This window comes from Taudactylus pleione, unplaced genomic scaffold (genome assembly GCF_031769625.1).
Source record: "Taudactylus pleione unplaced genomic scaffold, aTauple2 ptg000454l, whole genome shotgun sequence".
NCBI lineage: Eukaryota > Metazoa > Chordata > Amphibia > Anura > Myobatrachidae > Taudactylus > Taudactylus pleione.
Window position 1 is genome coordinate 2,949,309 of NW_028284856.1, and position 14,517 is coordinate 2,963,825.

Here is a 14,517-nt window from a genome sequence, read left to right on the forward strand (position 1 = left end):
AGGCAAATTAAATGTATTTCATCAAGAGACACTAAATGTCAAGCTGTTCAGTTCATACTTTTAGTGATAGAGAGATTTTCCTACTTTATTAATTGCACAGTAACTAGTAGCTGTCATCATTTGAAATGACTTGTTTTTTGTATTACGAACTTTCTGCATTTTTGCGACCTCTCACAGAAGAGCCTGGATAGCTCAGTTGGTAGAGCATCATACTTTTAATCTGAGGGTCCAGGGTTCAAGTCCCTGTTCGGGCGAGTGTCTTTTAAGCAATGTGTCATTTTTGTGAAATGGAACATAGTGCAGAGTGGGAATATCACAAACTGTTTAAGAATGTACACCTTCAACCAAGAGGCAAATTAAATGTATTTCATCAATAGACACTAAATGTCAAGCTATTCAGATCATACTTTTAGTGATAGAGAGATTTTCCTACTTTAGTAATTGCACAGTAGTTGTCACCATTTGAATTTACTTGTTTTTAGTATTACGAACTTTCTATATATTTGCGACAGACTACAGAAGAGCCTGGAGTCGGTAAAACATCAGAACTTTAATCTGAGGGTCCAGGGTTCAAGTCCCTGTTCGGGCGAGTGTCTTTTAAGCAATGTGTCATTTTTGTGAAATGGAACATAGTGCAGAGTGGGAAAATCACAAACTGTTTAAGAATGTACACCTTCAACCAAGAGGCAAATTAAATGTATTTTATCAAGAGACACTAAATGTCAAGCTTTTCAGTTCATACTTTTAGTGATAGAGAGATTTTCCTACTTTAGTAATTGCACAGTAGTTGTCACCATTTGAATTGACTTGTTTTAGTATTACGAACTTTCTATAGGTTTGCGACAGACTCCAGAAGAGCCTGGAGTCGGTAAAACAACAGAACTTTAATCTGAGGGTCCAGGGTTCAATTCTCTGTTCGGACGAGTGTCTTTTAAGCAATGTGTCGTTTTTGTGAAATGGAACATAGTGCAGAGTGGGAAAATCACTAACTGTTTAAGAATGTACACCTTCAACCAAGAGGCAAATTAAATGTATTTCATCAAGAGACACTAAATGTCAAGCTGTTCAGTTCATACTTTTAGTGATAGAGAGATTTTCCTACTTTATTAATTGCACAGTAACTAGTAGTTGTCATCATTTGAAATGACTTGTTTTTTGTATTACAAACTTTCTGCATTTTTGCGACCTATCACAGAAGAGCCTGGATAGCTCAGTCGGTAGAGCATCAGACTTTTAATCTGAGGGTCCAGGGTTCAAGTCCCTGTTCGGGCGAGTGTCTTTTAAGCAATGTGTCATTTTGTGAAATGGAACATAGTGCAGAGTGGGAAAATCACAAACTGTTTAAGAATCTACACCTTCAACCAAGAGGCAAATTAAATGTATTTCATCAATAGACACTAAATGTCAAGCTATTCATATCTTACTTTTAGTGATAGAGAGATTTTCCTACTTTAGTAATAGCACAGTAGTTGTCACCATTTGAATTTACTTGGTTTTAGTATTACGAACTTTCTATAGGTTTGCGACAGACTCCAGAAGAGCCTTGAGTCGGTAAAACATCAGAACTTTAATCTGAGGGTCCAGGGTTCAAGTCCCTGTTTGGGCGAGTGTCTTTTAAGCAATGTGTCATTTTTGTGAAATGGAACATAGTGCAGAGTGGGAAAATCACAAACTGTTTAAGAATGTACACCTTCAACCAAGAGGCAAATTAAATGTATTTCATCAATAGACACTAAATGTCAAGCTATTCAGATCATACTTTTAGTGATAGAGAGATTTTCCAACTTTAGTAATTGCACAGTAGTTGTCACCATTTGAATTTTCTTGTTTTTAGTATTACGATCTTTCTATAGGTTTGCGACAGACTACAGAAGAGCCTGGAGTCGGTAAAACATCAGAACTTTAATCTGAGGGTCCAGGGTTCAAGTCCCTGTTCGGGCGAGTGTCTTTTAAGCAATGTGTCGTTTTTGTGAAATGGAACATAGTGCAGAGTGGGAAAATCACAAACTGTTTAAGAATCTACACCTTCAACCAAGAGGCAAATTAAATGTATTTCATCAATAGACACTAAATGTCAAGCTATTCATATCTTACTTTTAGTGATAGAGAGATTTTCCTACTTTAGTAATTGCACAGTAGTTGTCACCATTTGAATTTACTTGGTTTTAGTATTACGAACTTTCTATAGGTTTGCGACAGACTCCAGAAGAGCCTTGAGTCGGTAAAACATCAGAACTTTAATCTGAGGGTCCAGGGTTCAAGTCCCTGTTCGGGCGAGTGTCTTTTAAGCAATGTGTCATTTTTGTGAAATGGAACATAGTGCAGAGTGGGAAAATCACAAACTGTTTAAGAATGTACACCTTCAACCAAGAGGCAAATTAAATGTATTTCATCAATAGACACTAAATGTCAAGCTATTCAGATCATACTTTTAGTGATAGAGAGATTTTCCAACTTTAGTAATTGCACAGTAGTTGTCACCATTTGAATTTTCTTGTTTTTAGTATTACGAACTTTCTATAGGTTTGCGACAGACTACAGAAGAGCCTGGAGTCGGTAAAACATCAGAACTTTAATCTGAGGGTCCAGGGTTCAAGTCCCTGTTCGGGCGAGTGTCTTTTAAGCAATGTGTCGTTTTTGTGAAATGGAACATAGTGCAGAGTGGGAAAATCACTAACTGTTTAAGAATGTACACCTTCAACCAAGAGGCAAATTAAATGTATTTCATCAAGAGACACTAAATGTCAAGCTGTTCAGTTCATACTTTTAGTGATAGAGAGATTTTCCAACTTTAGTAATTGCTCAGTAACTAGTAGTTGTCATCATTTGATATGACTTGTTTTTTGTATTACGAACTTTCTGCATTTTTGCGACCTATCACAGAAGAGCCTGGATAGCTCAGTCGGTAGAGCATCAGACTTTTAATCTGAGGGTCCAGGGTTCAAGTCCCTGTTCGGGCGAGTGTCTTTTAAGCAATGTGTCATTTTGTGAAATGGAACATAGTGCAGAGTGGGAAAATCACAAACTGTTTAAGAATCTACACCTTCAACCAAGAGGCAAATTAAATGTATTTCATCAATAGACACTAAATGTCAAGCTATTCATATCTTACTTTTAGTGATAGAGAGATTTTCCTACTTTAGTAATAGCACAGTAGTTGTCACCATTTGAATTTACTTGGTTTTAGTATTACGAACTTTCTATAGGTTTGCGACAGACTCCAGAAGAGCCTTGAGTCGGTAAAACATCAGAACTTTAATCTGAGGGTCCAGGGTTCAAGTCTCTGTTTGGGCGAGTGTCTTTTAAGCAATGTGTCATTTTTGTGAAATGGAACATAGTGCAGAGTGGGAAAATCACAAACTGTTTAAGAATGTACACCTTCAACCAAGAGGCAAATTAAATGTATTTCATCAATAGACACTAAATGTCAAGCTATTCAGATCATACTTTTAGTGATAGAGAGATTTTCCAACTTTAGTAATTGCACAGTAGTTGTCACCATTTGAATTTTCTTGTTTTTAGTATTACGATCTTTCTATAGGTTTGCGACAGACTACAGAAGAGCCTGGAGTCGGTAAAACATCAGAACTTTAATCTGAGGGTCCAGGGTTCAAGTCCCTGTTCGGGCGAGTGTCTTTTAAGCAATGTGTCGTTTTTGTGAAATGGAACATAGTGCAGAGTGGGAAAATCACAAACTGTTTAAGAATCTACACCTTCAACCAAGAGGCAAATTATATGTATTTCATCAATAGACACTAAATGTCAAGCTATTCATATCTTACTTTTAGTGATAGAGAGATTTTCCTACTTTAGTAATTGCACAGTAGTTGTCACCATTTGAATTTACTTGGTTTTAGTATTACGAACTTTCTATAGTTTTGCGACAGACTCCAGAAGAGCCTTGAGTCGGTAAAACATCAGAACTTTAATCTGAGGGTCCAGGGTTCAAGTCCCTGTTCGGGCGAGTGTCTTTTAAGCAATGTGTCATTTTTGTGAAATGGAACATAGTGCAGAGTGGGAAAATCACAAACTGTTTAAGAATGTACACCTTCAACCAAGAGGCAAATTAAATGTATTTCATCAATAGACACTAAATGTCAAGCTATTCAGATCATACTTTTAGTGATAGAGAGATTTTCCAACTTTAGTAATTGCACAGTAGTTGTCACCATTTGAATTTTCTTGTTTTTAGTATTACGAACTTTCTATAGGTTTGCGACAGACTACAGAAGAGCCTGGAGTCGGTAAAACATCAGAACTTTAATCTGAGGGTCCAGGGTTCAAGTCCCTGTTCGGGCGAGTGTCTTTTAAGCAATGTGTCGTTTTTGTGAAATGGAACATAGTGCAGAGTGGGAAAATCACTAACTGTTTAAGAATGTACACCTTCAACCAAGAGGCAAATTAAATGTATTTCATCAAGAGACACTAAATGTCAAGCTGTTCAGTTCATACTTTTAGTGATAGAGAGATTTTCCTACTTTATTAATTACACAGTAACTAGTAGTTGTCATCATTTGAAATGACTTGTTTTTTGTATTACGAACTTTCTGCATTTTTGCGACCTCTCACAGAAGAGCCTGGATAGCTCAGTTGGTAGAGCATCATACTTTTAATCTGAGGGTCCAGGGTTCAAGTCCCTGTTCGGGCGAGTGTCTTTTAAGCAATGTGTCATTTTTGTGAAATGGAACATAGTGCAGAGTGGGAAAATCACAAACTGTTTAAGAATGTACACCTTCAACCAAGAGGCAAATTAAATGTATTTCATCAAGAGACACTAAATGTCAAGCTTTTCAGTTCATACTTTTAGTGATAGAGAGATTTTCCTACTTTAGTAATTGCACAGTAGTTGTCACCATTTGAATTTTCTTGTTTTTAGTATTACGAACTTTCTATAGGTTTGCGACAGACTACAGAAGAGCCTCGAGTCGGTAAAACATCAGAACTTTAATCTGAGGGTCCAGGGTTCAAGTCCCTGTTCGGGCGAGTGTCTTTTAAGCAATGTGTCGTTTTTGTGAAATGGAACATAGTGCAGAGTGGGAAAATCACTAACTGTTTAAGAATGTACACCTTCAACCAAGAGGCAAATTAAATGTATTTCATCAAGAGACACTAAATGTCAAGCTGTTCAGTTCATACTTTTAGTGATAGAGAGATTTTCCTACTTTATTAATTGCACAGTAACTAGTAGCTGTCATCATTTGAAATGACTTGTTTTTTGTATTACGAACTTTCTGCATTTTTGCGACCTCTCACAGAAGAGCCTGGATAGCTCAGTTGGTAGAGCATCATACTTTTAATCTGAGGGTCCAGGGTTCAAGTCCCTGTTCGGGCGAGTGTCTTTTAAGCAATGTGTCATTTTTGTGAAATGGAACATAGTGCAGAGTGGGAAAATCACAAACTGTTTAAGAATGTACACCTTCAACCAAGACGCAAATTAAATGTATTTCATCAATAGACACTAAATGTCAAGCTATTCAGATCATACTTTTAGTGATAGAGAGATTTTCCTACTTTAGTAATTGCACAGTAGTTGTCACCATTTGAATTTACTTGTTTTTAGTATTACGAACTTTCTATATATTTGCGACAGACTACAGAAGAGCCTGGAGTCGGTAAAACATCAGAACTTTAATCTGAGGGTCCAGGGTTCAAGTCCCTGTTCGGGCGAGTGTCTTTTAAGCAATGTGTCATTTTTGTGAAATGGAACATAGTGCAGAGTGGGAAAATCACAAACTGTTTAAGAATGTACACCTTCAACCAAGAGGCAAATTAAATGTATTTTATCAAGAGACACTAAATGTCAAGCTTTTCAGTTCATACTTTTAGTGATAGAGAGATTTTCCTACTTTAGTAATTGCACAGTAGTTGTCACCATTTGAATTGACTTGTTTTAGTATTACGAACTTTCTATAGGTTTGCGACAGACTCCAGAAGAGCCTGGAGTCGGTAAAACAACAGAACTTTAATCTGAGGGTCCAGGGTTCAATTCTCTGTTCGGACGAGTGTCTTTTAAGCAATGTGTCGTTTTTGTGAAATGGAACATAGTGCAGAGTGGGAAAATCACTAACTGTTTAAGAATGTACACCTTCAACCAAGAGGCAAATTAAATGTATTTCATCAAGAGACACTAAATGTCAAGCTGTTCAGTTCATACTTTTAGTGATAGAGAGATTTTCCTACTTTATTAATTGCACAGTAACTAGTAGTTGTCATCATTTGAAATGACTTGTTTTTTGTATTACAAACTTTCTGCATTTTTGCGACCTATCACAGAAGAGCCTGGATAGCTCAGTCGGTAGAGCATCAGACTTTTAATCTGAGGGTCCAGGGTTCAAGTCCCTGTTCGGGTGAGTGTCTTTTAAGCAATGTGTCATTTTGTGAAATGGAACATAGTGCAGAGTGGGAAAATCACAAACTGTTTAAGAATCTACACCTTCAACCAAGAGGCAAATTAAATGTATTTCATCAATAGACACTAAATGTCAAGCTATTCATATCTTACTTTTAGTGATAGAGAGATTTTCCTACTTTAGTAATAGCACAGTAGTTGTCACCATTTGAATTTACTTGGTTTTAGTATTACGAACTTTCTATAGGTTTGCGACAGACTCCAGAAGAGCCTTGAGTCGGTAAAACATCAGAACTTTAATCTGAGGGTCCAGGGTTCAAGTCCCTGTTTGGGCGAGTGTCTTTTAAGCAATGTGTCATTTTTGTGAAATGGAACATAGTGCAGAGTGGGAAAATCACAAACTGTTTAAGAATGTACACCTTCAACCAAGAGGCAAATTAAATGTATTTCATCAATAGACACTAAATGTCAAGCTATTCAGATCATACTTTTAGTGATAGAGAGATTTTCCAACTTTAGTAATTGCACAGTAGTTGTCACCATTTGAATTTTCTTGTTTTTAGTATTACGATCTTTCTATAGGTTTGCGACAGACTACAGAAGAGCCTGGAGTCGGTAAAACATCAGAACTTTAATCTGAGGGTCCAGGATTCAAGTCCCTGTTCGGGCGAGTGTCTTTTAAGCAATGTGTCGTTTTTGTGAAATGGAACATAGTGCAGAGTGGGAAAATCACAAACTGTTTAAGAATCTACACCTTCAACCAAGAGGCAAATTAAATGTATTTCATCAATAGACACTAAATGTCAAGCTATTCATATCTTACTTTTAGTGATAGAGAGATTTTCCTACTTTAGTAATTGCACAGTAGTTGTCACCATTTGAATTTACTTGGTTTTAGTATTACGAACTTTCTATAGGTTTGCGACAGACTCCAGAAGAGCCTTGAGTCGGTAAAACATCAGAACTTTAATCTGAGGGTCCAGGGTTCAAGTCCCTGTTCGGGCGAGTGTCTTTTAAGCAATGTGTCATTTTTGTGAAATGGAACATAGTGCAGAGTGGGAAAATCACAAACTGTTTAAGAATGTACACCTTCAACCAAGAGGCAAATTAAATGTATTTCATCAATAGACACTAAATGTCAAGCTATTCAGATCATACTTTTAGTGATAGAGAGATTTTCCAACTTTAGTAATTGCACAGTAGTTGTCACCATTTGAATTTTCTTGTTTTTAGTATTACGAACTTTCTATAGGTTTGCGACAGACTACAGAAGAGCCTGGAGTCGGTAAAACATCAGAACTTTAATCTGAGGGTCCAGGGTTCAAGTCCCTGTTCGGGCGAGTGTCTTTTAAGCAATGTGTCGTTTTTGTGAAATGGAACATAGTGCAGAGTGGGAAAATCACTAACTGTTTAAGAATGTACACCTTCAACCAAGAGGCAAATTAAATGTATTTCATCAAGAGACACTAAATGTCAAGCTGTTCAGTTCATACTTTTAGTGATAGAGAGATTTTCCTACTTTATTAATTACACAGTAACTAGTAGTTGTCATCATTTGAAATGACTTGTTATTTGTATTACGAACTTTCTGCATTTTTGCGACCTCTCACAGAAGAGCCTGGATAGCTCAGTTGGTAGAGCATCATACTTTTAATCTGAGGGTCCAGGGTTCAAGTCCCTGTTCGGGCGAGTGTCTTTTAAGCAATGTGTCGTTTTTGTGAAATGGAACATAGTGCAGAGTGAGAAAATCACTAACTGTTTAAGAATGTACACCTTCAACCAAGAGGCAAATTAAATGTATTTCATCAAGAGACACTAAATGTCAAGCTTTTCAGTTCATACTTTTAGTGATAGAGAGATTTTCCAACTTTAGTAATTGCACAGTAACTAGTAGTTGTCATCATTTGATATGACTTGTTTTTTGTATTACGAACTTTCTGCATTTTTGCGACCTATCACAGAAGAGCCTGGATAGCTCAGTCGGTAGAGCATCAGACTTTTAATCTGAGGGTCCAGGGTTCAAGTCCCTTTTCGGGCGAGTGTCTTTTAAGCAATGTGTCATTTTGTGAAATGGAACATAGTGCAGAGTGGGAAAATCACAAACTGTTTAAGAATGTACACCTTCAACCAAGAGGCAAATTAAATGTATTTCATCAATAGACACTAAATGTAAAGCTATTCAGATCATACTTTTAGTGATAGAGAGATTTTCCTACTTTAGTAATTACACAGTAGTTGTCACCATTTGAATTTACTTGTTTTTAGTATTACGAACTTTCTGTAGGTTTGCGACTGACTCCAGAAGAGCCTGGAGTCGGTAAAACATCAGAACTTTAATCTGAGGGTCCAGGTTTCAAGTCCCTGTTCGGGCGAGTGTCTTTTAAGCAATGTGTCATTTTTGTGAAATGGAACATAGTGCAGAGTGGGAAAATCACAAACTGTTTAAGAATGTACACCTTCAACCAAGAGGCAAATTAAATGTATTTCATCAATAGACACTAAATGTCAAGCTATTCAGATCATACTTTTAGTGATAGAGAGATTTTCCTACTTTAGTAATTGCACAGTAGTTGTCACCATTTGAATTTACTTGTTTTTAGTATTACGAACTTTCTATAGGTTTGCGACAGACTACAGAAGAGCCTGGAGTCGGTAAAAAATCTGAACTTTAATCTGAGGGTCCAGGGTTCAAGTCCCTGTTCGGGCGAGTGTCTTTTAAGCAATGTGTCATTTTTGTGAAATGGAACATAGTGCAGAGTGGGAAAAACACAAACTGTTTAAGAATGTACACCTTCAACCAAGAGGCAAATTAAATGTATTTCATCAAGAGACACTAAATGTCAAGCTTTTCAGTTCATACTTTTAGTGATAGAGAGATTTTCCTACTTTAGTAATTGCACAGTAGTTGTCACCATTTGAATTGACTTGTTTTAGTATTACGAACTTTCTATAGGTTTGCGACAGACTCCAGAAGAGCCTGGAGTCGGTAACACAACAGAACTTTAATCTGAGGGTCCAGGGTTCAAGTCTCTGTTCGGACGAGTGTCTTTTAAGCAATGTGTCGTTTTTGTGAAATGGAACATAGTGCAGAGTGGGAAAATCACAAACTGTTTAAGAATCTACACCTTCAACCAAGAGGCAAATTAAATGTATTTCATCAATAGACACTAAATGTCAAGCTATTCAGATAATACTTTTAGTGATAGAGAGATTTTCCAACTTTAGTAATTGCACAGTAACTAGTAGTTGTCATCATTTGATATGACTTGTTTTTTGTATTACGAACTTTCTGCATTTTTGTGACCTATCACAGAAGAGCCTGGATAGCTCAGTCGGTAGAACATCATACTTTTAATCTCAGGGTCCAGGGTTCAGTTCCCTGTTCGGGCGAGTGTCTTTTAAGCAATGTGTCGTTTTTGTGATATGGAACATAGTGCAGAGTGGGAAAATCACAAACTGTTTAAGAATGTACACCTTCAACCAAGAGGCAAATTAAATGTATTTCATCAATAGACACTAAATGTCAAGCTATTCAGATCATACTTTTAGTGATAGAGAGATTTTCCTACTTTAGTAATTGCACAGTAGTTGTCACCATTTGAATTTACTTGTTTTTAGTATTACGAACTTTCTGTAGGTTTGCGACTGACTCCAGAAGAGCCTGGAGTCGGTAAAACATCAGAACTTTAATCTGAGGGTCCAGGTTTCAAGTCCCTGTTCGGGCGAGTGTCTTTTAAGCAATGTGTCATTTTTGTGAAATGGAACATAGTGCAGAGTGGGAAAATCACAAACTGTTTAAGAATGTACACCTTCAACCAAGAGGCAAATTAAATGTATTTCATCAATAGACACTAAATATCAAGCTATTCAGATCATACTTTTAGTGATAGAGAGATTTTCCTACTTTAGTAATTGCACAGTAGTTGTCACCATTTGAATTTACTTGTTTTTAGTATTACGAACTTTCTATAGGTTTGCGACAGACTACAGAAGAGCCTGGAGTCGGTAAAAAATCAGAACTTTAATCTGATTGTCCAGGGTTCAAGTCCCTGTTCGGGCGAGTGTCTTTTAAGCAATGTGTCATTTTTGTGAAATGGAACATAGTGCAGAGTGGGAAAATCACAAACTGTTTAAGAATGTACACCTTCAACCAAGAGGCAAATTAAATGTATTTCATCAAGAGACACTAAATGTCAAGCTTTTCAGTTCATACTTTTAGTGATAGAGAGATTTTCCTACTTTAGTAATTGCACAGTAGTTGTCACCATTTGAATTGACTTGTTTTAGTATTACGAACTTTCTATAGGTTTGCGACAGACTCCAGAAGAGCCTGGAGTCGGTAAAACAACAGAACTTTAATCTGAGGGTCCAGGGTTCAAGTCTCTGTTCGGACGAGTGTCTTTTAAGCAATGTGTCATTTTTGTGAAATGGAACATAGTGCAGAGTGGGAAAATCACTAACTGTTTAAGAATGTACACCTTCAACCAAGAGGCAAATTAAATGTATTTCATCAAGAGACACTAAATGTCAAGCTGTTCAGTTCATACTTTTAGTGATAGAGAGATTTTCCTACTTTATTAATTACACAGTAACTAGTAGTTGTCATCATTTGAAATGACTTGTTTTTTGTATTACGAACTTTCTGCATTTTTGCGACCTCTCACAGAAGAGCCTGGATAGCTCAGTTGGTAGAGCATCATACTTTTAATCTAAGGGTCCAGGGTTCAAGTCCCTGTTCGGGCGAGTGTCTTTTAAGCAATGTGTCGTTTTTGTGAAATGGAACATAGTGCAGAGTGGGAAAATCACAAACTGTTTAAGAATCTACACCTTCAACCAAGAGGCAAATTAAATGTATTTCATCAATAGACACTAAATGTCAAGCTATTCAGATAATACTTTTAGTGATAGAGAGATTTTCCAACTTTAGTAATTGCACAGTAACTAGTAGTTGTCATCATTTGATATGACTTGTTTTTTGTATTACGAACTTTCTGCATTTTTGTGACCTATCACAGAAGAGCCTGGATAGCTCAGTCGGTAGAACATCATACTTTTAATCTGAGGGTCCAGGGTTCAGTTCCCTGTTCGGGCGAGTGTCTTTTAAGCAATGTGTCGTTTTTGTGATATGGAACATAGTGCAGAGTGGGAAAATCACAAACTGTTTAAGAATCTACACCTTCAACCAAGAGGCAAATTAAAAGTATTTCATCAATATACACTAAATGTCAAGCTTTTCAGATCATACTTTTAGTGATAGAGAGATTTTCCTACTTTAGTAATTGCACAGTAGTTGTCACCATTTGAATTGACTTGTTTTTAGTATTACGAACTTTCTGTAGGTTTGCAACAGACTCCAGAAGAGCCTGGAGTCGGTAAAACATCAGAACTTTAATCTTTTGCGACCTACCACATAAGAGCCTGGATAGCTCAGTCGGTAGAGCATCATACTTTTAATCTGAACTTTCTATAGGTTTGCAACAGACTCCAGAAGAGCCTGGAGTCGGTAAAACATCAGAACTTTAATCTGAGGGTCCAGGGTTCAAGTCCCTGTTCGGGCGAGTGTCTTTTAAGCAATGTGTCATTTTTGTGAAATGGAACATAGTGCAGAGTGGGAAAATCACAAACTGTTTAAGAATGTACACCTTCAACCAAGAGGCAAATTAAATGTATTTCATCAATAGACACTAAATGTCAAGCTTTTCAGATCATACTTTTAGTGATAGAGAGATTTTCCTACTTTAGTAATTGCACAGTAGTTGTCACCATTTGAATTTACTTGTTTTTAGTATTACGAACTTTCTGTAGGTTTGCGACAGACTCCAGAAGAACCTGGAGTCGGTAAAACATCAGAACTTTAATCTGAGGGTCCATGGTTCAAGTCCCTGTTCGGGCGAGTGTCTTTTAAGCAATGTGTCGTTATTGTGAAATGGAACACAGTAGAGAGAGGGAAAATCACAAACTGTTTATGAATGTACACCTTCAACCAAGAGGCAAATTAAATGTATTTCATCAATAGACACTAAATGTCAAGCTATTCAGATCATACTTTTAGTGATAGAGAGATTTTCCTACTTTAGTAATTGCACAGTAGTTGTCACCATTTGAATTTACTTGTTTTAGTATTACAAACTTTCTATAGGTTTGCGACAGACTCCAGAAGAGCCTGGAGTCGGTAAAACATCAGAACTTTAATCTGAGGGTCCAGGGTTCAAGTCCCTGTTCGGGCGAGTGTCTTTTAAGCAATGTGTCGTTTTTGTGAAATGGAACATAGTGCAGAGTGGGAAAATCACAAACTGTTTAAGAATTTACACCTTCAACCAAGACGCAAATTAAATGTATTTCATCAAGAGACACTAAATGTCAAGCTTTTCAGTTCATACTTTTAGTGATAGAGAGATTTTCCAACTTTAGTAATTGCACAGTAACTAGTAGTTGTCATCATTTGATATGACTTGTTTTTTGTATTACGAACTTTCTGCATTTTTGCGACCTATCACAGAAGAGCCTGGATAGCTCAGTCGGTAGAGCATCAGACTTTTAATCTGAGGGTCCAGGGTTCAAGTCCCTGTTCGGGCGAGTGTCTTTTAAGCAATGTGTCATTTTGTGAAATGGAACTTAGTGCAGAGTGGGAAAATCACAAACTGTTTAAGAATGTACACCTTCAACCAAGAGGCAAATTAAATGTATTTCATCAATAGACACTAAATGTCAAGCTATTCAGATCATACTTTTAGTGATAGAGAGATTTTCCTACTTTAGTAATTGCACAGTAGTTGTCACCATTTGAATTTACTTGTTTTTAGTATTACGAACTTTCTGTAGGTTTGCGACTGACTCCAGAAGAGCCTGGAGTCGGTAAAACATCAGAACTTTAATCTGAGGGTCCAGGTTTCAAGTCCCTGTTCGGGCGAGTGTCTTTTAAGCAATGTGTCATTTTTGTGAAATGGAACATAGTGCAGAGTGGGAAAATCACAAACTGTTTAAGAATGTACACCTTCAACCAAGAGGCAAATTAAATGTATTTCATCAATAGACACTAAATGTCAAGCTATTCAGATCATACTTTTAGTGATAGAGAGATTTTCCTACTTTAGTAATTGCACAGTAGTTGTCACCATTTGAATTTACTTGTTTTTAGTATTACGAACTTTCTATAGGTTTGCGACAGACTACAGAAGAGCCTGGAGTCGGTAAAAAATCAGAACTTTAATCTGAGGGTCCAGGGTTCAAGTCCCTGTTCGGGCGAGTGTCTTTTAAGCAATGTGTCATTTTTGTGAAATGGAACATAGTGCAGAGTGGAAAAATCACAAAATGTTTAAGAATGTACACCTTCAACCAAGAGGCAAATTAAATGTATTTCATCAAGAGACACTAAATGTCAAGCTTTTCAGTTCATACTTTTAGTGATAGAGAGATTTTCCTACTTTAGTAATTGCACAGTAGTTGTCACCATTTGAATTGACTTGTTTTAGTATTACGAACTTTCTATAGGTTTGCGACAGACTCCAGAAGAGCCTGGAGTCGGTAAAACAACAGAACTTTAATCTGAGGGTCCAGGGTTCAAGTCTCTGTTCGGACGAGTGTCTTTTAAGCAATGTGTCGTTTTTGTGAAATGGAACATAGTGCAGAGTGGGAAAATCACAAACTGTTTAAGAATCTACACCTTCAACCAAGAGGCAAATTAAATGTATTTCATCAATAGACACTAAATGTCAAGCTATTCAGATAATACTTTTAGTGATAGAGAGATTTTCCAACTTTAGTAATTGCACAGTAACTAGTAGTTGTCATCATTTGATATGACTTGTTTTTTGTATTACGAACTTTCTGCATTTTTGCGACCGATCATAGAAGAGCCTGGATAGCTCAGTCAGTAGAGCATCAGACTTTTAATCTGAGGGTCCAGGGTTCAAGTCCCTGTTCGGGCGAGTGTCTTTTAAGCAATGTGTCATTTTGTGAAATGGAACATAGTGCAGAGTGGGAAAATCACAAACTGTTTAAGAATCTACACCTTCAACCAAGAGGCAAATTAAATGTATTTCATCAATAGACACTAAATGTCAAGCTATTCATATCTTACTTTTAGTGATAGAGAGATTTTCCTACTTTAGTAATTGCACAGTAGTTGTCACCATTTGAATTTACTTGGTTTTAGTATTACGAACTTT

General features: G+C 36.8%; 6 non-coding genes across 6 annotated transcripts; all 6 read left to right on the top strand.

The window, feature by feature from the left end:
• Positions 1-1,199: 1,199 nt before the first annotated feature.
• TRNAK-UUU (transfer RNA lysine (anticodon UUU)) lies at positions 1,200-1,272 on the top strand. Its single transcript has one exon. It is a non-coding gene; the product is annotated as a tRNA-Lys (tRNA).
• Positions 1,273-2,887: 1,615 nt separating this feature from the next.
• Positions 2,888-2,960, top strand: TRNAK-UUU (transfer RNA lysine (anticodon UUU)). The gene has a single exon. It is a non-coding gene; the product is annotated as a tRNA-Lys (tRNA).
• Positions 2,961-6,277: 3,317 nt separating this feature from the next.
• On the top strand, positions 6,278-6,350 carry TRNAK-UUU (transfer RNA lysine (anticodon UUU)). Its single transcript has one exon. It is a non-coding gene; the product is annotated as a tRNA-Lys (tRNA).
• Positions 6,351-8,314: 1,964 nt separating this feature from the next.
• On the top strand, positions 8,315-8,387 carry TRNAK-UUU (transfer RNA lysine (anticodon UUU)). The gene has a single exon. It is a non-coding gene; the product is annotated as a tRNA-Lys (tRNA).
• Positions 8,388-12,852: 4,465 nt separating this feature from the next.
• Positions 12,853-12,925, top strand: TRNAK-UUU (transfer RNA lysine (anticodon UUU)). Its single transcript has one exon. It is a non-coding gene; the product is annotated as a tRNA-Lys (tRNA).
• A 1,279-nt stretch (positions 12,926-14,204) lies between these two features.
• TRNAK-UUU (transfer RNA lysine (anticodon UUU)) lies at positions 14,205-14,277 on the top strand. The gene has a single exon. It is a non-coding gene; the product is annotated as a tRNA-Lys (tRNA).
• Positions 14,278-14,517: the final 240 nt, after the last annotated feature.